This window comes from Halichoerus grypus, chromosome 1, assembly GCF_964656455.1.
Source record: "Halichoerus grypus chromosome 1, mHalGry1.hap1.1, whole genome shotgun sequence".
Taxonomy (NCBI): domain Eukaryota; kingdom Metazoa; phylum Chordata; class Mammalia; order Carnivora; family Phocidae; genus Halichoerus; species Halichoerus grypus.
The window spans coordinates 114,026,081-114,046,776 of NC_135712.1; the positions used below are offsets into that span (position 1 = coordinate 114,026,081).

At 35.3% G+C, this 20,696-nt stretch overlaps 1 long non-coding RNA gene across 2 annotated transcripts in view; it reads right to left on the reverse strand.

The window, feature by feature from the left end:
* LOC118548026 (uncharacterized) overlaps positions 1-20,696 on the reverse strand; it is a 258,620-nt gene that overhangs the window by 230,522 nt on the left and 7,402 nt on the right. The gene's annotated exons all lie outside the window — the stretch shown is intronic.

Here is a 20,696-nt window from a genome sequence, read left to right on the forward strand (position 1 = left end):
AGCTATGAGCATGTAATTAAAAAAAAAAAGTTATAAAGATTTTGTTGAATATGAGTTCTAATGCCAAGAAATATGCAAAAATGAATGTATCATAGTGACATTTACCAGAATAATTAAAAATTCAGTATATACAACAAATTCATAATGATGATTACGTTTATCTGATGTAGCAGACTCAGATTGGGAAAACAAATTAAAAGTTGACATTAGACTATTATTTAATGTTTTAAGTTTTTATAAAAAGATAAAGAGAATGTAGTAATGCAATACTTGTATGTGTAGATATATATACATATATACACATATATATGCATATATATAATTTCAATAAAACTTTAAAAAAGCATTGACAACTGTTACACAATTTTGGATGGAGACAGAAATGATCTTTGAAGTTGTCTTATCTTCAGTTTCCTTCTCTCTGCTTCATGAAACATGAAAGAGATGCTTCCCATTGAGAAATATGTTTTCTTCCATCTAAAACTTTCAGTTTTAAGCTTAAATATTTAATCTACTAAATCCTGGTTTACTCTATATCCTACTTGAAAATTAAATCCATGTAAAGCTTGAAAAGATAAAAATACCCAAATGCTATACAGTTAAAGAACTCCTTAATTAACTTCATAAAATTAATAATTTTGAAAATATTTGTGTTTTAATAATTTTCACCATAGTTGTCTAAAGATTCCAAACTTCTGTAATGCTAAGAACATAGTTTCATGAATTTTTTAAAAAATATTTTATTTATTTATTTGAGAAAGAGAGAGAGCATAAGCAGAAGAGAAGGGCAGAGGGAGAGGGAGAAGCAGACTCCTTGCTGAGCAGAGAGCAGACTCGGGGCTCAATCCCAGGGTCCTAGGATCATGACCTGAGCCGAAGGCAGACGCTTAACTGACTGAACTGCCCAGACACCCCCATAGTTTCATGATTTTTAAACTTAAATCTTAACTAAAGAAACGTTTGCATTTATGATAATACGTAATGAAACAGATTGATTTAGGAACACTTGAAAATGCCAACATTTCTTAATTTAATAAGGAAGCAAGCAAACTTTGTTTTAAAACTATTATATCTGGATTAAATATAAGTTGGTTTGGATTTTTATATCAATTTAGAAATGTATGCATTTACTGAAATAGTGATAAATTGGTATAGTTGTTTCTCTTAAATTAGGTCCCCCAAGGATATATAATGAGGCTCATATTCATTGCCAGTACTGTCCAAATAAAACAAATATGCTTTTGGATTTAGAGAAGTATTCTTATCAAGAAGAAAATCCAGGATTTTTACTATGAAATAAAATACTTGCCATCATAGAGAAAACCAAAACCATGACATCATAATGCCCCCTATTGTTTAAAATGGGATATGCATTAGAAATAGTTGCCAAATTATATACAAATAAATGGACATTTTGGTAACTTGTGGTGACATTCAGAGCAACTACAAACATGGGGAAATGGACTCTTAGGAGAGCACTTCCAAACAGTTTAAGATTCATAACTTGAATAATCTGCCCACAAAAAGAGGACTTCTAAGAGCTTCAGAAGATACATATTAAAATCCCATCGCGTGAGAATAACAGTAAACTTATTATAATGTCTGTTTTAAATTAATATGCTTAAATATTTGTCATTTCATTGTAATAATGAACCTAACAGACACCATACCTACCTCCAAATATTCAAGCGTCATATAAAAATAGCCCCAAATTCAGGCTAACCCAGAGGAAAGAGAAAGATGTGATAGATGGACTGGCCACATGATGGCAACATTTCACCACATAAATGCAAATAAGCCAGAATTTGACAGTGGCAATCCCCCTTTATTTAAAGAAAGTGCTTAAAATAGGGAGTAAATAAAGGCCCACTTCCTCTATAGCACTTTATTACTTTCATAGTACTACTTTACTGTCTCTATAGTAAAGGAAATATTATCTAAAATCCTACCCACTATCTCCATTTCAGTATGGAGATACTAATTTTATTTTGTGGTTGAGTGTGTCAATTCCCACATATAATCTGGTTTACATGCAATGCTTACTTCATTTCACTTGTAAAATATTCTATTAAACTTAAATTTCAACGTGTGAAGGATTTGTTGATTTTTTTCCCCTTGAAACAGTTATGTATTATAGAAGACTATTTTAGAGCAGCCCTATCTCCCTAATCTATTCCAAATCTATACCCCAACTCAACTATTCCCCGAAACCCCTCCCTGGTGGGAGAATCCTACAAAAGCCTTCTGGACTCCGCAGCTGTTCCTGGCATCCAAACTGCAAATAGCCCTAGGGTTGGAGGGAATCTGATTATGCTTTAGTGGAAACACCTAGAGTGGGGAAATAAGACATTCCAGTTCTCCTGACAGCTGGGCCCAAAGTGGTTTCTAAGAGAATCTTCAATTGTCTATGATATTACTAACAATTAAACAATTAGGTCCACAACATTTAAAAGAACCAAGAGGTAATATTTGATTAAATACAGTGATAAAGATAAAAGCAAGTGATATAATTTTCTACCAAGGAGATACCTTCAAGTCCCATACTTAACTTTTATATGCAATGGAAGTTAAACAACCCATATTCTGAAGTATCCAAATATATGTACTAGTTGTTCATACACTGATCTATGAGATGATAATGGGTGGTAACTTCCCTATTTATTAACACATAAGCCAAATCAAAGATACAATACTCTTAGAAATTAACTAACATTCTTGTATTCTGTGCTCAGAGAGTAGAGACCCTATCCTCCCACAGATGGGTACCCTGAGTCATTAGAAAGAGGCAAAAAAAAATAGCAATGTCTTTTTACAAAATTAACATTTCTGTGAGAAGAACAATCCAACCACCACATTCCCAAAACTGACCAATAGTGACATTTTGACCTTAAAAACATATATGCTTTATCACTCAAACATGAAGTGGAAACAATGACTATAAAAAATAAGTATAATTAAGACTAAATAACAATTTGTATAATAAGTTAATAATGGTTAAAGAGGGTAGTAATGCATTTCAAGGAAATCATTAGACATAAAATAGTTATGATTTGCCACATATCAAGTAATTTAGGCTATTGTGAACATCACAGTGAAATACACATATATAAATATATATTTGTAATATATATACATACACACACATGTAGTTGAAATTATAGAGCAAAAGTAAAAGAAGACATGCTGAATTATTTATAAAAATTTTTGAGCCTGGTGATGGGTATTAAAGAGGGCACGTACTGAATGGAGCACTGGGTGTTATACGCAAACAATGAATCATGGAACACTACATCAAAAACAAATGATGTAATGTCTGGTGATTAACATAACATCATAAAAAAAATAAATTAAAAAAAAATTTTTGTGCTCTGAGCCTACTTATGATCATGATCCCAAAATCTGTACTCCCCAAAAAACTGATGGAACAAATATGGTACAGTGATTCAAACATAATAGGGGACCAATATTTATATTTGTGAAATAATAGTATATTTTCTAGCTACCACAGATGTTGCAAACTATTCCTAAAAACAAACTTAGTTCATGAAGAAAATTTGTGTTATTAGTAATTTTCTTTTAATTCACAGGCACACCAAGAATTTTAGGATGCCTGGCCAGCATTGTTCCATAAATCAGTGATCTGTGGAAATATCAATAACCCTAATCTACATACAGGATAAATAAGATGTAAAGAAGCTAAGGTTATGTTTTTGTATGGTGATCTGTTGTAGGGAGAAGGTGGGGAAAGGATCAAAAAAAATTTGTAGAGGGAATTTTGTTCATTTGAGAGTGAGAAGCACACACATATAAACATTGGTACTTATTGGTCATTATTTACTAGTATTACATATGTACTTCAAAATAATTTTAATTATACAAATTATAATTTGTATTTTATATTACTTATATCTTCTAAAAATAAAATTTTCTATTAAATGTTATTTCAAATCTCAAAATCTGTAATAATTTTTGTCTCCATAACACATGCTTCTAACCACTAGGTGGCTCTATTATGAAAGTTCCCCCTTAATTTTTAAATTATGAATATATTTATATTATATTCTTTTCAATGTATTATATGAAAATGATGAAAAGCAGAAAGGAAGAAGCAAGCAAACAATATTAGCTACGTTTTCTGTGTCAGCTATTTCTTATCAGAGAACCAAACTTTGGCCCTAATAAGAGACCCCAAAAGTCAATTTATAATGGCCCAAACAAAAAGGATATCTATTGGTCTACATGGCAAGCAGCCCAGGGCTGAATAATCTGTCTGTTCTGTCATTAAGGATCAACTGCTTTGGTCTCTACATTCTGCCATCAACAGCTGCAACCTAAGGCATCTTCTAACCTTGTGGTTTTAAGATGGTTACCATTACCCATCAAAACCAAAGGTTTCCTTGTCCATGACCAGCTCAAGAGGAAGAAAAACACCTCTGCCCTAACAGCACAACAAAATTCCATCGTATTGGATTCATTGGGCCACTTAGGTTACATGTCTGTTCCTAAACCAATCACTGTCACCAAAGGAATGCAATGCACTGGCTGGCTTATGCCCAAGTTCTTGAACACTGACAAGAGAAGCTGGATTTTCATAATTGCCTTGGACGTCTTGAATTTAGACAATTGGATAAACTGCATAGCAGCTACACTGAGTGTGAGGGATGCACAGATGTTGGGAGGTTGACTGAAATTTCAACTCCCCCATTAAATAAATATGCCATCTAGCCTAAATTACCCAATATCTACCATCTCATCAATTCTGAGTCAATACCTTTTAATATGTTTTTGTTTAGAAAAGGATTCCCCTTTGAAGCATTTTCTTCTCAATAAAAAGTTGCCTTCAAATCCTGAGCATATGCTTTTATAATGTAGAAAGAGAAAAACATGAACCCAATTTGATGAGTAGACATGAAGGAAATATTCAACTTTCAAAGTAGCAAATATATTTAATTCTACTCTACATACACATATGTATGTATTTATTGTATACAAGTGTTTTTTCCAATAATTTAGATGTTAATTATCCTTTCTAGTTAAACTTAATTGTGCATCCCTCTAAATTATATCAAACAAAGTTAGTCATTAAGAGGATATATGAAGATAATAGAGTCTACTTGGGGGTTGCCTGGGTGGCTCAGTCGAATAAGCATCAGATTCTTGATTTTGGCTCAGGTTATGATCTCGGGGTCGTGAGATCAAGCCCTGTGTTGGGCTTTGCACTGGGTGTGGAGTCTGCTTACGGTTCTCTCTATCCCTCTCCTTCTGTTCCTCCCCATTCCTACACCCTGCTTGCACTCACTTGCTCGCTCTCTCGGTCTCTCTCTCTAAAAAAAAAGAGTCTACTTGTGGTAAACATGAGTTTTGTAGGGCACCATAAAGTATTTGGGGTCCAGCTAGTTCAGGCATTTGCATGTAATGAGCACTGGCCATATTTTTTTAGCTCCTTTTTATTCCTCCGTTGCATCTACTATTTCTTCATATAATATTTGCTCATAAATAGTTAACTAGAATTTCTAATCCAAATATTTGCCTCTTACACAATCATGATTATACTTAGAGCAAATTCATAGACTAATTTATTTTTCCCAATTGTTTTAAGTTTATTTCATTATGTAAATTTAAGGGTAAGATGATGTTAATGTTTAGCATTTCACAATAGGAAAAAAAAACTATACAGATTATTAGAAAGAGAGGAGGAAACCTATACTACCAGTTAAATTACTTTCTTCTCTGTATTATCAAAGAACTCTTCTAGTACCATTTCTTAATCCCCAGGGAGAATCAATTCCAATTTTTTACCTCCATTTTTTCTTTTTGGTAATTTACTTGTATCTTTAATTTGCATGTTTTTACATCTCTTTCTTGACTTTTTGTTAACATTATAGAAATTATCTATTTATTTCCCATAACAGTTTAATTCAAGATCAGGCATTTTCCATCTCTTCCTATTTTCTTGACTCTAGGGTGTGTGGGAACTTCACAAGCAAGGAGTAAATTCTTCATGCCATTCTGATAAAATTTATATTTATCTTTCACTGATACTCTGCAAAAAGAACATATGTCTTTATCACCAAGCAGCATTAAGTACTCTATTAGGTATTTATTCTTTTTTTTCTTTTTTTTTAAATTTTATCTTATTATGTTATGTTAATCACCATACATTACATCATTAGTTTTTGATGTAGTGTTCCATGATTCATTGTTTGCGTATAACACCCAGTGCTCCATTCAGTACGTGCCCTCTTTAATACCCATCACCAAGCTAAGCCACCCCCCCAACCCCCCTCCCCTCTAGAACCCCCAGTTTGTTTCTCAGAGTCCATAGTGTCTCATGGTTCGTCTCCCCCTCCGATTTCCCCCCCTCCATTTTTCCCTTCCTACTATCTTCTTCTTTTTTTTTTGACATATAATGTATTATTTGTTTCAGAGGTACAGGTCTGTGATTCATCAGTCTTACTATTAGGTATTTATTCTTAAAGGTAGCTGAGTAGCCCAAAGCTGGTAGTCCAGTTGTTTGTCAAAGTTCTGTGGTCTAGTCTCAGTGACTGTTACAGAAATTTGTCCAGAGCCATTCAAGTATTATGCCTATATTACCGAAACTTTTACTTTCAGTTGAAGCTCCAAAGCTGCCAAAAAAAGAAGATAATTCTGCCTGTGTTTAAGATAGGGATCAGAGAAACTATGCTGAACTTGCTAAGTGACATCCCCAAAATAGTCGGGCACCTTAGCCCAACACCCATACGGTATATAAGAGGCGGTGAGAACATTCAAGAATGACTGGGAAAGAATAGATTTTTGGAGAGAATGGTCAAAAGACCATGCAATCTCCCAGCCCTGTGAGGAGGGGAAAAATATGTTTCTTACCCACAAAACAAGTGGGAGGGATTCACCCCAACCACCTGGAGAACTTGCTTTGGAGTTCACCCAGCCCTGGAGCCAGTACTTAGCTCTCAACTGGAGATCAGTGAAAGTAAGAAAACAAGCAGGAGTCATCTGAGCATATGAACTTTGAGTGTGAGCAAGCGCATGTGTGTTCCTATAGGCCACACTGACCCAAGGAGATCCCCAGGTGGTGGGACATGAATTGATTTCGAAAGGATCCAGTAGAAAACTTTGAACTATTCTAGGCTATAGAAGCTGAAGGAGAGTCTAAATCATCAGGAAAGAATGACCTTTATATTCTGTGGTTACGCCACCAAAAAATACACAGATTCATTTATTGCATTTTGAATTTGACTTTTTAGGGATTGAATTTTTCAATTTATGTTAGCTTTATAGTTATTGAAATAATATAAGTAGTAGAAAAGTCAGATCTATAGAACAAAGTATATTCAGTGAAGTCTAGTCGCCATCCTATCCCTTCTGCCCTGCTACATCCTAAATAGATAGATGAATATACCTATAGATGTACACATACATTTATATATCACATTATGTGATATACATGATATATGCATAGATATTACACACATGTACACATGCAGAGAGAGAGAGAGAGGGACAGAGATTCTACAGCTCCATAGTATTCCATTATGTGAATATACCAATTTCTGATTGATAGATATTTGGTTATTTCCAGCCATTATTTTTTCCATCACAAATAGTAGCTGGGTTTTAGAGGATACTCTGGCAAGAAACAGAACTTTGCAGGCCTTTGTAATAATTTTGGAGTTTTTTTTTTTAAGGGTGTCCATAAGCCAATGAAAAGTTTCAAACAGAGGACTGATGTGAAATGGGTTTTGTTTTACCTAGGACTGCGTGAATTGAAGAAGAGGGGCCCAGGAAGATGACTATTGCATGAATTGCAAAAGCAGTGCTCTGTTAGGAAAATCATTTCTATTTATGAAGTATGGCCTTTGCTTACCCTGAAGCCTACAATTTGAGATGATTTCCTAGGGGAGCAGATTGATACAGCAAACTAAATTTTGCAAGATACTTCAAAATAGGTTTCCAAGAATAAAATGTTGATATTATATTGCCTGGTTCCAGTGCTTATATTTACTTACCATATTTAGAGTATATTTAAAAATCCCATACAGATTATAAGTTATTTAAGAAAAATGCAGATAAGTTCTATACATAAACAAAGGCTGAAATCTGAAACAGTTTTATGGTCAATGAGAATCGTGAAGGTTGTTTAACTTTTTCAGAATCTGTAAAGCTTTTTTGAAACCATGTCATTTGCTCTTCTATGGTACCACACATTAGAACTAATAATGCAATTATAACTTACATAATTAAATAGTGATACTGCTTTTTACCTCAGAAGTTCTTTTTAGACTTACATAGTCATCTTCATTGTGCAGTTGTATGGATTTACATTGTAACATCTGAGGTAAAATTATCAATAAATATAGATTCTCTGTCATAGTAAATGCCAGATTTACCATCAGTTACCAAATACTAAACTTCATAAAAGCTCTAACATATTTTAAAAGAAAATATGTACTGTTTCCAGGCAAAAACTCAGGTTCTTTTCTTTCTTTTTTTTTTTTTTTTATTCAAGTGGCTTAATCTTGAATAATCTAGAATAATAAAGAATAATCTATAGAGGATGTTTTGTTTCCTTTTTGGTTTGTTTTTTGTGTTTGCCTTCTTTTATCTTGTGATAATGTGCAAATTCACTTTCTGCAAAAAAATGTAACAACTACATTTTAATATTCTAGGAACAAATAATAAATCTTACTGGGATCCCTGGTATATGAAATAAACCTTTATACTACTACTACTAATAGTCTCTATTTTGAGTCCTGACCATATGCTAGGTGCCAATGAATCACTCTAAAACCTATCCTCTAAAACGCAGATCCCTAAGTTTGGGGTTTCTGTCCTGTAGTTCAACTCACTGCCTGTGTATTCTTCTTCTTTCAAACCCCTTTTGGAATTAGGACTGGGGAAGCCAACACAAAAATGATGATACTCTGACTACTGCCACTGCTGTACATATTAAACTGTCCATTGTCCCTAATCTAAGAGTCTCATGTCTTCTGCCAAAATCTATGAAACTATGGGGCGCCTGGGTGGCTCAGTTGGTTAAGCATCTACCTTCGGCTCAGGTCATGATCCAAGAGTCCTGGGATGGAGCCCCGCATCGGGCTCCTTGTTCAGTGGGGAGCCTGTTTCTCACTTTCCCTCTGCCTGCTGCTCCCCCCTGCTTGTGCTCTCTCTTCCAAACAAATAAAATCTTTAAAAAAAAAATCTTAAAAAAAAAAATCTATGAAACTATGGGAGGCTAATTTAACTTTCAAATAGATTCTTCACAGTTCTTGACAACAATACAACTCTCCTACGTGAAGAGACCAATGGACCACTTGGAGGCATATTGACTAAATTGGTCCTTCCATGCTGGGAAGGCCAGCAGTCCACCCCTCTTAGAGAGATAGATGCCTGTTCTGGGTATGAGTTTGCCATTCTTACCTGCATGGTTTCAGTAAGCACCAATATTGTGGATTTATGGATTTCATATGGCATGACATCAGACCAGGGGACCTACTTTGCAGTGAAAGAGATATGGGATGAGCCAAGTACCATGGAATCCAATAATCATATCATGTACCAAACCATCTAGAAGCAGCCAACCTCACAGAATGCTGGAACAGTTTTAAAAGTTTAACTTCAGTACCAGTTCAGAGGCAATTCTCTGAAAGGATGGAATACCATCCTTTTATATGCATTAAATCAGAGGTCTCAACATGGCATTGTGTTTCCAATAATAAATATAGACTCAAGAACCAAAAGGCAAAACAAGAGTCACCCTATGTATTCTTACTTCCAGTGATCCAATGGGAATTTTGTGCTTTCCATCCCTACAATTGGTCTGTGCAGGAGTGGAGGTCCTGAAACCCAAAAACTAATATATTCTTACCAATGGACATGGCAAGAATACCATTATATCATAAGTTACAGCTGCCACCAAGACACCTTGTTCACCAGAACCCCTTATGTCTGGGGACCAGCAGACAAGAACGGGAGCTACTGTACTAACAGGGTAAGTGACTCTGAGTGGCAAGAGAAGGTAGGGCTGCTTTTACACAGTGGGGAAGAGAAGAACACATGTGAAACCCAAGTTTTCCAGTTGGGCACTTCCTGGTACTCCCTTACCCCATTGACCAGATATATGCAGCAACTCAGGCCTGAGGAAGGTATGATCATTCAGCATTTAAACTCTCAGGAATGAAGGTTTGGATCACACCACCACATAAGTAATCAAAATATGCTAAGGTGATAGGGGAGGGCAGGGAGATTTAGAATGGATTGTGTAGGAGGAAAGGGGTGAGTAAGTACCAGTTGCAGCCTAAGATCAACTGCAGTGTCTGGGGCTATAGTTTATCAAATTTCACTCTTTCAAGTTTCCCCTCAGGAAGACAGACCCAGGGGAACCATGGAGGAGATTCTCCCCAAATAAGTATGAAGAAGTAAATCTGTGTGGAACCAGTGGTGGACGGTGGCAGGATGCTTCCAGCCAAAGACGGAACACAGAAGGGACTCCTCTGATGGGTGAGATTGGCTCAAATAGTCCTGACTGGTTAACTGAAACTTTCTTCAAACTGCAGTGTAAAACTTCCCTTCATTCCTTTCCTCCCTGACAGGAGTCAGAACTGCATTAGAGTCTGAAGGCTCTCCCCACCTTCTCTAGCCCCTTCTTATTTGTGCCTCTCAGGTTTTCTCCAGGACATTTTTGCACATCTAATCCCACGCTGGTGTATACCCAAACCAACACATTGACACTGTGAATAAGTACATAAAGAATAAATAACTTTATATTAGGTAAGCCACTAAGAGCAGTGTCAACACTGATCTTCACTGGCTTTCATGAATGTGATCATCATCAATTCTGTGAATGTGTGCCAAAAATAGAAACTGACTACCCTGACTTGCTCTACCACAAGGCAATTATATAGCTTGGCAGTGACATTTTCTTATGATTTTCTTGAGCTTAGAGCCAAGATTAAAACTTTTATGATCAAGAAGAACCACCCTCAGGGTGCCTGGATAGCTCAGTGGGTTAAGCATCCGACTATTGATTCTAGCTCAGGTCATGATCTCAGGGTCCAGAAATTGAACCCCCTGACCAATCTGTGCTCAATGTGGAGTCTACTTGTCCCTCTCCCTCCCCTTCTGCCCTCCCTCTGCTTGTGTGAGCTTGCATGCTCTCTCCCTCTCTAAATTAAAGAAGTAAATAAAATCTTTAAGAAAAAGAAGAACCACCCTCAACCACTATGTTTGAATGCTGAATGGAGCTGGAAATAACTTTTTGCTATAGACTTGATAATATTTCATTAATGTGACCTAAAATTACAAGGCAAAATTATAAGTACTAATAACAGTACTTACATGCAGAACTTACACTGCAGGAAAGTCATTTTGATGACAACTAATATTGTTTGAATCACAAGTAATGCCAAGCTGCTTTATATACTTCATAGATTGCCAGAAGTTAAGATAAAAATAAATACCTTCATTACCACAGTTTTGCAGAAGATATACATTTCAAGCTCAAATGAAGTTCCAATAGTCCAAGTTCAAAGGAAATTTCCATATCTCAAAGTTCATTTAGCTGCGTAAGTGAGGAGCTTCCCCCCAACCTTCAACTGGAAATGAATAATCAAATGCAATGACATGCTAAGAGGCAAATATCTAGAGAAGAATCTAACAGGATTCTGTAAGTGTCCTCCATATGTTCATGGGTTAATATCAATACTTGGCAGACCTATCTCTGTGAAAAGACATTTTCAAAGATGAAATACATAATATCTCATTACGGATCAGCATTGACATATAAACACTTGCAATTAATTTTGATGATAGGAAACACTAATTTGAATCCCAATTAAGCAAAGTATTATTTCTAAAGAAGAATTCCATTCTCATTAGTAGACTTTTATTGTCAAAAATTGTCTTCAATTATTATGTTTTGAATGTCATCAATAAACTTTGTGTAATTCTGTTTCCTCCCTTGCTGTATACTGACTTCCATAAGATTCTCAATTTTGCCTCTTGGCCCACAAAGCCTAAAATATTTATTATCTGATTCTTTATGGTTTAGGTTTTAAGTATGAAAGATTGAAAAACAGCAACCATATACAAAATATTGGGGTTTTTTTCTTGTATTCTGATATTAAGTACATACACTCTATTTTTCAGTGTTCTATTTGAAAACCATTCTAGGATGCCTTCAAATACAAGCCTGTTTGCAACAAAACAGATACGTAAGTAAAAAAGTTCTATGAGGAGTTTCAGAAGGATGCCATTTAGGGTTTTACAATCCAGTTCCCCTAATCTTATACCACCTGAAGCCATCATTTGTGGCTTGACATGAGACAAAGTTTAAAATTGTTCAGCATGCTCCATTATAGTAGTAATCTTAATATGGTACTAGATGTACTATTAATCTAATCTGTTAATTTAATTTTGCCTAAAATGTTTTAGCTGTATTTAAAATACAAGGGTATATCAATAATAGGAATCTAGAGTAAAATATATGATTACACAGAAATTATATGTTTGGGCAGAACAGGGAGTTATTTACAAATTCTATGTGTTTTGTTCCTAGTTGTACTTGGCATATTCAGACACTTTCATAAGTTAGTGAGGAAAAACAGTAGGAGTGAAATAAATGTGAGGTTTACACTCAACAGAGAGTTTAATAATATAACCTATTAAATGAACTTGTGCTCACATTAATAATCTTTAAATGATACAACGTTAGAACTATGGTACCACTAATAATGAGGCTTGTAAGAAATACGCACACCCAAAATGGAGCTTTAAATTGAAAATAATGAATTATCAGTTATATTATTCTTCTGGATAGAATTTCAAGACTGTTATTAAAAATATAAAACAAATTAGATTGAGATGGTTAATGCTCTTCTTATTATTTTAGAAGATAAATGCTTTACTAGAATTAAATTCATCTCAAACTTATTCCTTCCACATACTAATTAATAGAACAGGATCATGGTTTTGTTAATTAAAATAAGATACCTCAGGGAATTGAAATTAATTTTGATGTCCTAATAGATATCCTTATCTCAATAAATCTCCCAGATGTTTTGTTAACATTATATGAAGGTGGATAAAGGCATTTTGGGGCTGACTTTGGCAAAAGTGAGAGGGAATTATCCATTTTGGCTAGTCACAATACATGAGATAAATTAATGTAGTTTTTCATTAAGACTAATCTCCATGGATATGTTAGAAAATTCAGAATAAGCTTTCAAACACTATATATCTAAGTCATTTGTTCAAATGTGATCTAGTTTAATAGTTACTGAAAGCTATAACCATCTGGCAGATGTTTTCTGGCCTATGTGAAATGAGTTGAGGGGCTCATTTCTGTTTCTATTGAACACATGTCCAGGTCACCAGAAATACCACCACAATTTGCACCCTAATTAGCAATCTCAAGCATGTTGTGGGCTACATGGTAATGGAAGATGGGCTCCTCTCCAATTTTGGAAATGAATCTATTCAGATACAAATAGAAATGCCCTTGTAGGGTCAGCGTCAAGAGAGCTTGCATTTCTGTGTAGTGTAAATTTCAAAAACAAAAAGATGGGTTTTTTTGGCTTACGGTATTCATTTGACATTTTCTCTGAGAAATTCTTCTCTTTTACTAATAATCTCCAGATATAATATAGAACAAAGAGTATGTCATTGCGGTTCTTAACATTTTGGGAAAAACAGATCTCTCTGAGAATCTGACAAAAGCTACAGAGCCTACCCCATATAATTAAGTTATGTACATATACCAACATTTGTATACAATGTCAAAGACTTTACAGAATACAGTTGCCTTAACACAAGTAAAAATCTTAGAAATTATGATCAAAATTTTTCACTGTAATTCATAGGCTAATATCAGTAAAGGAGTTTTTTTCCATTACGAAAACAGACCCGATAAAAATAACATGGTAAGAATTTTTTACAGATTCAACAAAATTGTGACTTCTTTCATAACCTAGCTGGAATGGTACAAAAAAATAAATTCTAGATGATTTCTTAAGTTGGTAGTCCTTTAACATCTGAGGTTATATTTCTATAAATGCATTTCTTTGGTCCCAGAAGCCATACATTCACTAAAAGTCATCTGTGTTTTACATGAGTCTATTTTGTTCATAAATATCAATGCATACTTTGAAAGTGGGAAAATGAGTAAAGGAATAATGATGTAATGTATGGTGATTAACATAACATAATAAAATATAAATAAATAAATAAATAAATAAATAAATAAATAAATAAATAAAATGGAGCAGAGAAGCCCTGAAGGGGGCGTTCTTACACACAGACCATTAGTTACACCCTGCATAACCAGCAAGAGGGAAGATAATCCTTATCTTGACAAGGAAGGACACTTTCCACACAGTAATTTTATCTCCTGCTTTTAAGAAAAGAAGAAAGATCTCTCCCAGCTCCATCAACAACGCATTAACCACCGCTTACAGCCAACAAGAAACCTCCACAACCTCAAACTCTTGTTCTTCTCCAGTGAATTTTTGTTCAAAATAACCCTCCCCCTTTCCTCCTAAAATGTAATAAAACCTGTCCATCTCTTTGTCTCTTCGGACTTGACTATGGTTTGTCGTAGCTTGCTTGTTCCCAATTGCAATTCTTCTGTTGTTCCTAAGTAAACTCCTTTTGCTAGTAAAATAACTGACTGTTATATTTTTAAGGTTGGTAAAAAAAAAATAAATAGAATGCTCTTGACCTGCTAAAAAAATAATTACACAAGTACAAAAATGGAAACTCTGGAAGGCAAATAAGAATTTTCTTTTTATGTCAAATTTATATACTTAGGTAGATATATGGCACTTGGGAAAATGCATTCATTTAAGTCAACAAATCTATATTAAGTTAGAAAGAGACATAAACAGGACAGAAGGAGTTCCTGTCCTTTTGTCACTATATGTGAGAGATGTACACGAGGAAACAGGCAGATATGGCACAATGTGGTATGAGCCATGATGGGGAAGGACAAGATGGCACAGCAGCCCGTAAGAGGAAAACCCAAGAGAGAGCTCAGGGTCTCTGGACCTAAGCTCCTGGAGGCCATGTGTGTAGTTTACTTGATTCTAAGTCTTATGTCCAGCATTAAGACTGGCCAATAGAATGGCACATAATGGAGATTTTGTGTTGAAAATATGATTTTTTTCATTGAGGTGGTGATGACAGTGTGTGTGTGTACAATTTACGGAACATCAGAGCTTTTTGACTAATCAATATACTTTTATAAAATTTGTTATATAAATCTAAAGACCAGAAGAAAGATATGAACTAATATGGATTTGGAGTTGATAGAGACTAAAACCAGCATGTGGATAAAATTGTTCAGGGAGAAAATATAGGGTGAGAAAAAAAAAAAGAGAGAGAGAGATCAAGGATGGGATGGGGCATAGGTAACACTAAAATTAAAAGATAGGTAAATACAGAAAATCCCCAGAAATGTAAAAGCGAAACCAGGAGGACATAAAGTCCATTAAGTCAAAGGAGGAAAGTGTTTTGAGACAAGGGAGTTGTCGACCCAGTCAAGTGCCAAGAGAGGTCAAACGAGTAAATTTCAAAGCATTTTTAGGTTTGGAAACCAAAGGGCCATGTGTTACCTTGGAAACAGTTACTTCAGAGAAGTGATGGTCTTTGAATTAGGAAGCAGAAGCCAGGTTGCCCTTGTCTAAGTAGAGAATGGTGATAGTGGGTAGGGGAGGAAGTGGAGAAGGCAAATATTGACATATTTCAGGAAGCTTCTATTCAAATGAAGGAGACAAAGGTTCTGGTTGTAACTGACCCAGACATAAATGGAATAAATTCTGCTTCAGATTTTCTTTCATGTGATATTTAAGTGCTTGCACAAAGCATTTCACACAGATATAAGAATTTCCTGCTGGTAAGGGCAGGTCAATTAAACATTACAATGAATTACTAGAAATGGTTTGTGGAATCACCTTTCCTCTAGGTTTATCTGTCCAAATTACTTGTGAAAATATGCCTGAGGGTAAGGAGATGAAGCACCTAAACCCTGGAGACCCCTTACAACTCTGAGCATTCGCTTTCTTTTCTTTTTTTTTTTTTTTTTTTACTTTAGCCTTCTGAAAAGCAACTTAGGCCAATGTAACAGTTCTCAGATTCTTCCTGGTTATAAAGAATATAAAATATGAGGGGAAAAATTAAACAGAGATAACATATAAGCCCTTACTTCAATTTCCTTACCTTTTATAAATACTTATAGTTAAAATCTATTATAATTTCCCCCATTCTTTCCTTGCCATTATTGTTTGCCTCAACTTAAATAATTGGTTTCATTCAGTGAGTTCTCTTGTATGCTAATGTATGCAAATATAAATGGATTAAATCAGCCAGAGAATAAATTAGGTGAAAACTTGTGTTATCTGCCCCCCCTTTTTTTTGCTAAACATAACAATTTTTAAAACTAAAAACTCTCACCCTAACAAAAGGGGGAGCCTCTTCTGTGAGAGCCCCTATAGTCTCCTACTTTGGTAAACCCATTTTACTTATAAACAAAAATTAAAACTGAAAATCCTGCCATTTGGGACAAACTGGATGGACCTTGAGGCCATTACATTAAGGGAAATAAGTCAGAGGAAGACGAATACTGTATGATTTCACTTATATGTGGAATCTGAAAAAGTTGAACTCATAAAAACAAAGTAGGATGGTGGTTACCAAAGGCTAGGGGGTGAGAGAATTGAGCAGATGCTGTTTAAAGGTACAAACGTGGAGCTGGTAGATAAGTAAGCCTGGACAGCGAATGCACAGTGGTACATCACAGTGAACAATACACAGTAGCACCATCTTCAAAGTTGCTAAGAGATTAGATCTTAATGGTCCCCACCACAAAGAAGAAATAATTATGGGACATAATAGGGATGTTACCTTAAAGCTTTGGTGGTAATCATACTGCAATCCATAAATGTACTAAACCAACACTTTGTACATTTGAAGCTTATATATGTTATATGTCAATTATATTTCAATTAAAAAAACGCATGTAATAAAGATGATCATATGAGAAAAAATCTATTTCAAATTCTTTTTCCCTCACTCTTTCAAGATGTCTTGGTGGCAGGGTCACTTAAGGCTGTCTCTGTAACTGAGTAAGCAGAATGCACACCTTCACATGCCTGGGCAAAATTACAGACCCCTTCTAGACTCAGCATTGCCATCAAAATGCAGAACTCATACAATAAATGGACAGATTATCGTTGCTTATTAATTCAACAAATTCCTCAAAGCTGTTCTCTTGATAAATGTAAGACTGCAATCAAAAAGAGAGCCCCAAAAGAATAGACAAATGCCAGGTTTTAAGAAAGAACATGACAAGAATCTTTACCCAGGGAGGTCACATTCTACTCCGGGTTTCTCGCTTTCACTTTCTGAAAGAACTGCTTGTATCCGATCACATGTTTGTTTAATGAAGTGTCTGGCTTAAAATGAGTTAATGAACCTTTGTGCAGCAAAATAAGCAATACTGCTTTTTATGTGACTAGCAAGCTGATTATTGCTTCATTTCTACCTAACTAATGTAGTCTGAAATGTTTATGCCGCTAACATATTAGAGGTTATTTTGAGTGAATATTAAAAAGCTGATCAGACAATTTTTAGAATTTCTAGGCCAGTTTTTTTTTTAAAGAAAATTTTGAAAGCAGATCACACCAAAAGTCTCTGTTTGAGGAAAAAAAGGAATCTGAAGTCTTCCCTGCGGGCCTCACTCGCGCCCCCAAATCCTGCCCTGCCCCTCACACATCAGAAATCTCAGAGGCCTGTTCTTAGAACATGAGGATTTCCCAAGACAGATTTTGAAATGCACTGATCTAGGTAGTCTATTACCTTCTCACATTCCTCTCCTCTCCTAGCTTCACGTAGGTTATGCCTCCTAATCGCCCTCAACTGAACAGCAATCATAGAATAAGATTGGAACCAAATTTTGTAGAAAACACACACAGCAGTTTTAAAATAAAGGAAAAAAAATTCCTTGCCTTATCAATTTGCTGTGATTAACTAAATTAAGTTAAATATATAGATTTAATTCCGTCACACAAAATCTAATGCAAAAGATGTTAAAGGCATGTGAATTTCCTTTCTTCCCTTTTTCTCCCTTCAAATATTCCCTTTTTCAAGTGAAACAGGACCCTAGTGATGACCCCCCAATTTTTTTTAAAGATTTTATTTATTTATTTGACACAGAGAGAGAGCGAGAGAGCAGGGGAATAGCAGAGGGAGCTGCAGAGGGAGAGGAAGAGGGAGAAGCAGACTCCACACTGAGCAGGAAGCCCAACGACATGACATGGGTCTCGATCCCAAGACCCCGGGATCATGACCTGAGCCAAAGGTAGATGCTTAACCAACTGAGCCACCCAGGCATCCCGCCCCCAACTTTTTTTTTTAAAGAAGAAATCTGTATGGTCATTGTTTCTACAGTAAGAATCATTTTGTTGTGTTTCCCCAACCAGGGGGTATAAATTTTCTGTAGAAAATGGTCTTTGAAAGAATTTTCCAATGGTGAGGTTGGGAACCTACACCATGTTGATGAAACAGCTCCACTTTCTGGATTCCATCTATGTGACCCCTGGTGATGCTATGAAATGTGAATTCATAGTAGCTCCCTTTAATTGATTATTGTGACACTGTAAATAAAAGACACCATGCATGGAGTCTGGTCAGGTTCCTCATTCTAAATTTTTACCCAAACATAATGCAAGAACTCATCAGCTGGCTGGTGGTGCAGTACACAACGTTGCCATGTCTGAGACCATTCACATTGTAGACATGGCAGATTTGTATATTGATTACAACAATTTTCCTGACAAATGAGAATAAAATCCCAGTTCTAACAAAACCACAAAAGGTCTGAAGATGGGAGTTACACGAGAGATATCTTCTTTTTGCCCCTAAAAATCCATTCTCTGCCCATCTCCACTTATCCCTATCGTGTTTTCTGCCCAGAGAAACTGACTTACTTGTTCTACAAAACAGAGCTTTCGTGTCTTCTGGCTTCTTGTTGGAGTTTAGCCAGGGAAGAGCCAGGAGATGAGAAGGCCGAGTGAGGGTAAGGTCAGAATAGCTCTCTCCCTGTCTCATCCCTTTCCTGGCAACCAACCCCACGTGACTGTCTTCTTCTAGGTCCCTACTGTAAGTCACACACTTGTCGTTGGGGGCTGACTAGTGAACTGAAGGGTATTCGTCGTTGGTCCCCACAGCCACAAATTTAAAAATGTCTTCGTAAATAAGATTCTCGATCTTGTTCTGTTTTGAAGGTTCCATCTGTCTCCTATTGGTACCCAGACTCCCAGGGGTGCCACCCTCAATCACATAGAGGCAGTGTACATGCTAGCCCTTCCACATGTTGATGCTCCAAATGTAGGGCCTTAGTTCCACTGATTATATGAGTCCATACTCTCTCCCTCATAGAAGAAAAGGAAACAAAGAGACAATCTGGAATGAAGTATTTATGAGGAATAGGACTCTCCTAGAAAATCTAGCACATATGCTTATGCTTGTATTAATTTAGAGAGAAATAAAAATTCTTAGACATTCCTTTTTACTGTGAAAAACACCACTCTAAACTACAGAACAACAAAAATCTTGATTTGATGTTTATTTATAATGGTTAGTATATAAAACATAAACATCAAACCATATAAAAGTTTAAAATGATGAGTCTTACATCCTAACCTTCAATCCTGGTCCCCTTTTCTTTTTAACAATTTAATTTTTCCCCCTTTGGATGGATTTGGATATTTTAAAATATTCAAATATTTAAATATCATAAATATCTGGAAATATTTATAAAATTATTCTGAAATATGTTTATGCTAGTTTCCTGAATTACCAATTTAAACAGTAGCAATTGACTAACAATGTCAAATTAGCTCTTTAATCAAATCACACTTTCTTTCACCACACATTATATACATAAACATACAATTGCTTTTATGTTCCCAAGATATCTATAATTTACCTTCTGTTATTTATCCTTAACTATGTCCTCTGTGTTTTATCCATAGGTTGATTATACAAATTGAAGACCAAAAATACCATTTATAATGTCAAGGCATACAATACTGCAGAGCCAAGTTGTATGGGAGGGAAAATGCACCTTAAGCTACTAAGTATATGCCACTAAAGAGAAAACATTCCCCGCATCAAGGTCAAATTAATTCTCTTCAGACACTCAATCAATTGCTTAAAATATTGCCACTTGAATGTGCTTGTTCCTCCATCATGAACCACACATTCAGTTATATATAATTTAAAATGAGAGTTAAAAATAAGCCCTGAATTATACACAAATACAGCATTATTCATGTTAAACTTCCAATGAATTTATTAATCTTAGGAAAAACTGATAATGAGAGAAATCATGGCTTCAGGAAGGTTACCATGGTAACAGTTTGGCTTGGTTTCCATGGTTACAAAGAGTACAGCTGAGAGGCTCAAAGAATCACAATTTCCTTTGATTGGTAGATTCTCAAAAATGATGATTTGGAAAGTGACAGGGGATTAAAAAAGAAAAAGATTTCCCTCATGAGGAACAAGACATTAAGTGTAATAATAGCACATTGATGGTCAGACACAAGACATGCCTTTGAAATTTAATGAAACATCCCTTTGCTCCTTCATAAAAAAAATTGGACAGAATATCTCAATTTATAACAGCATGAAACTGTAAAACAAAA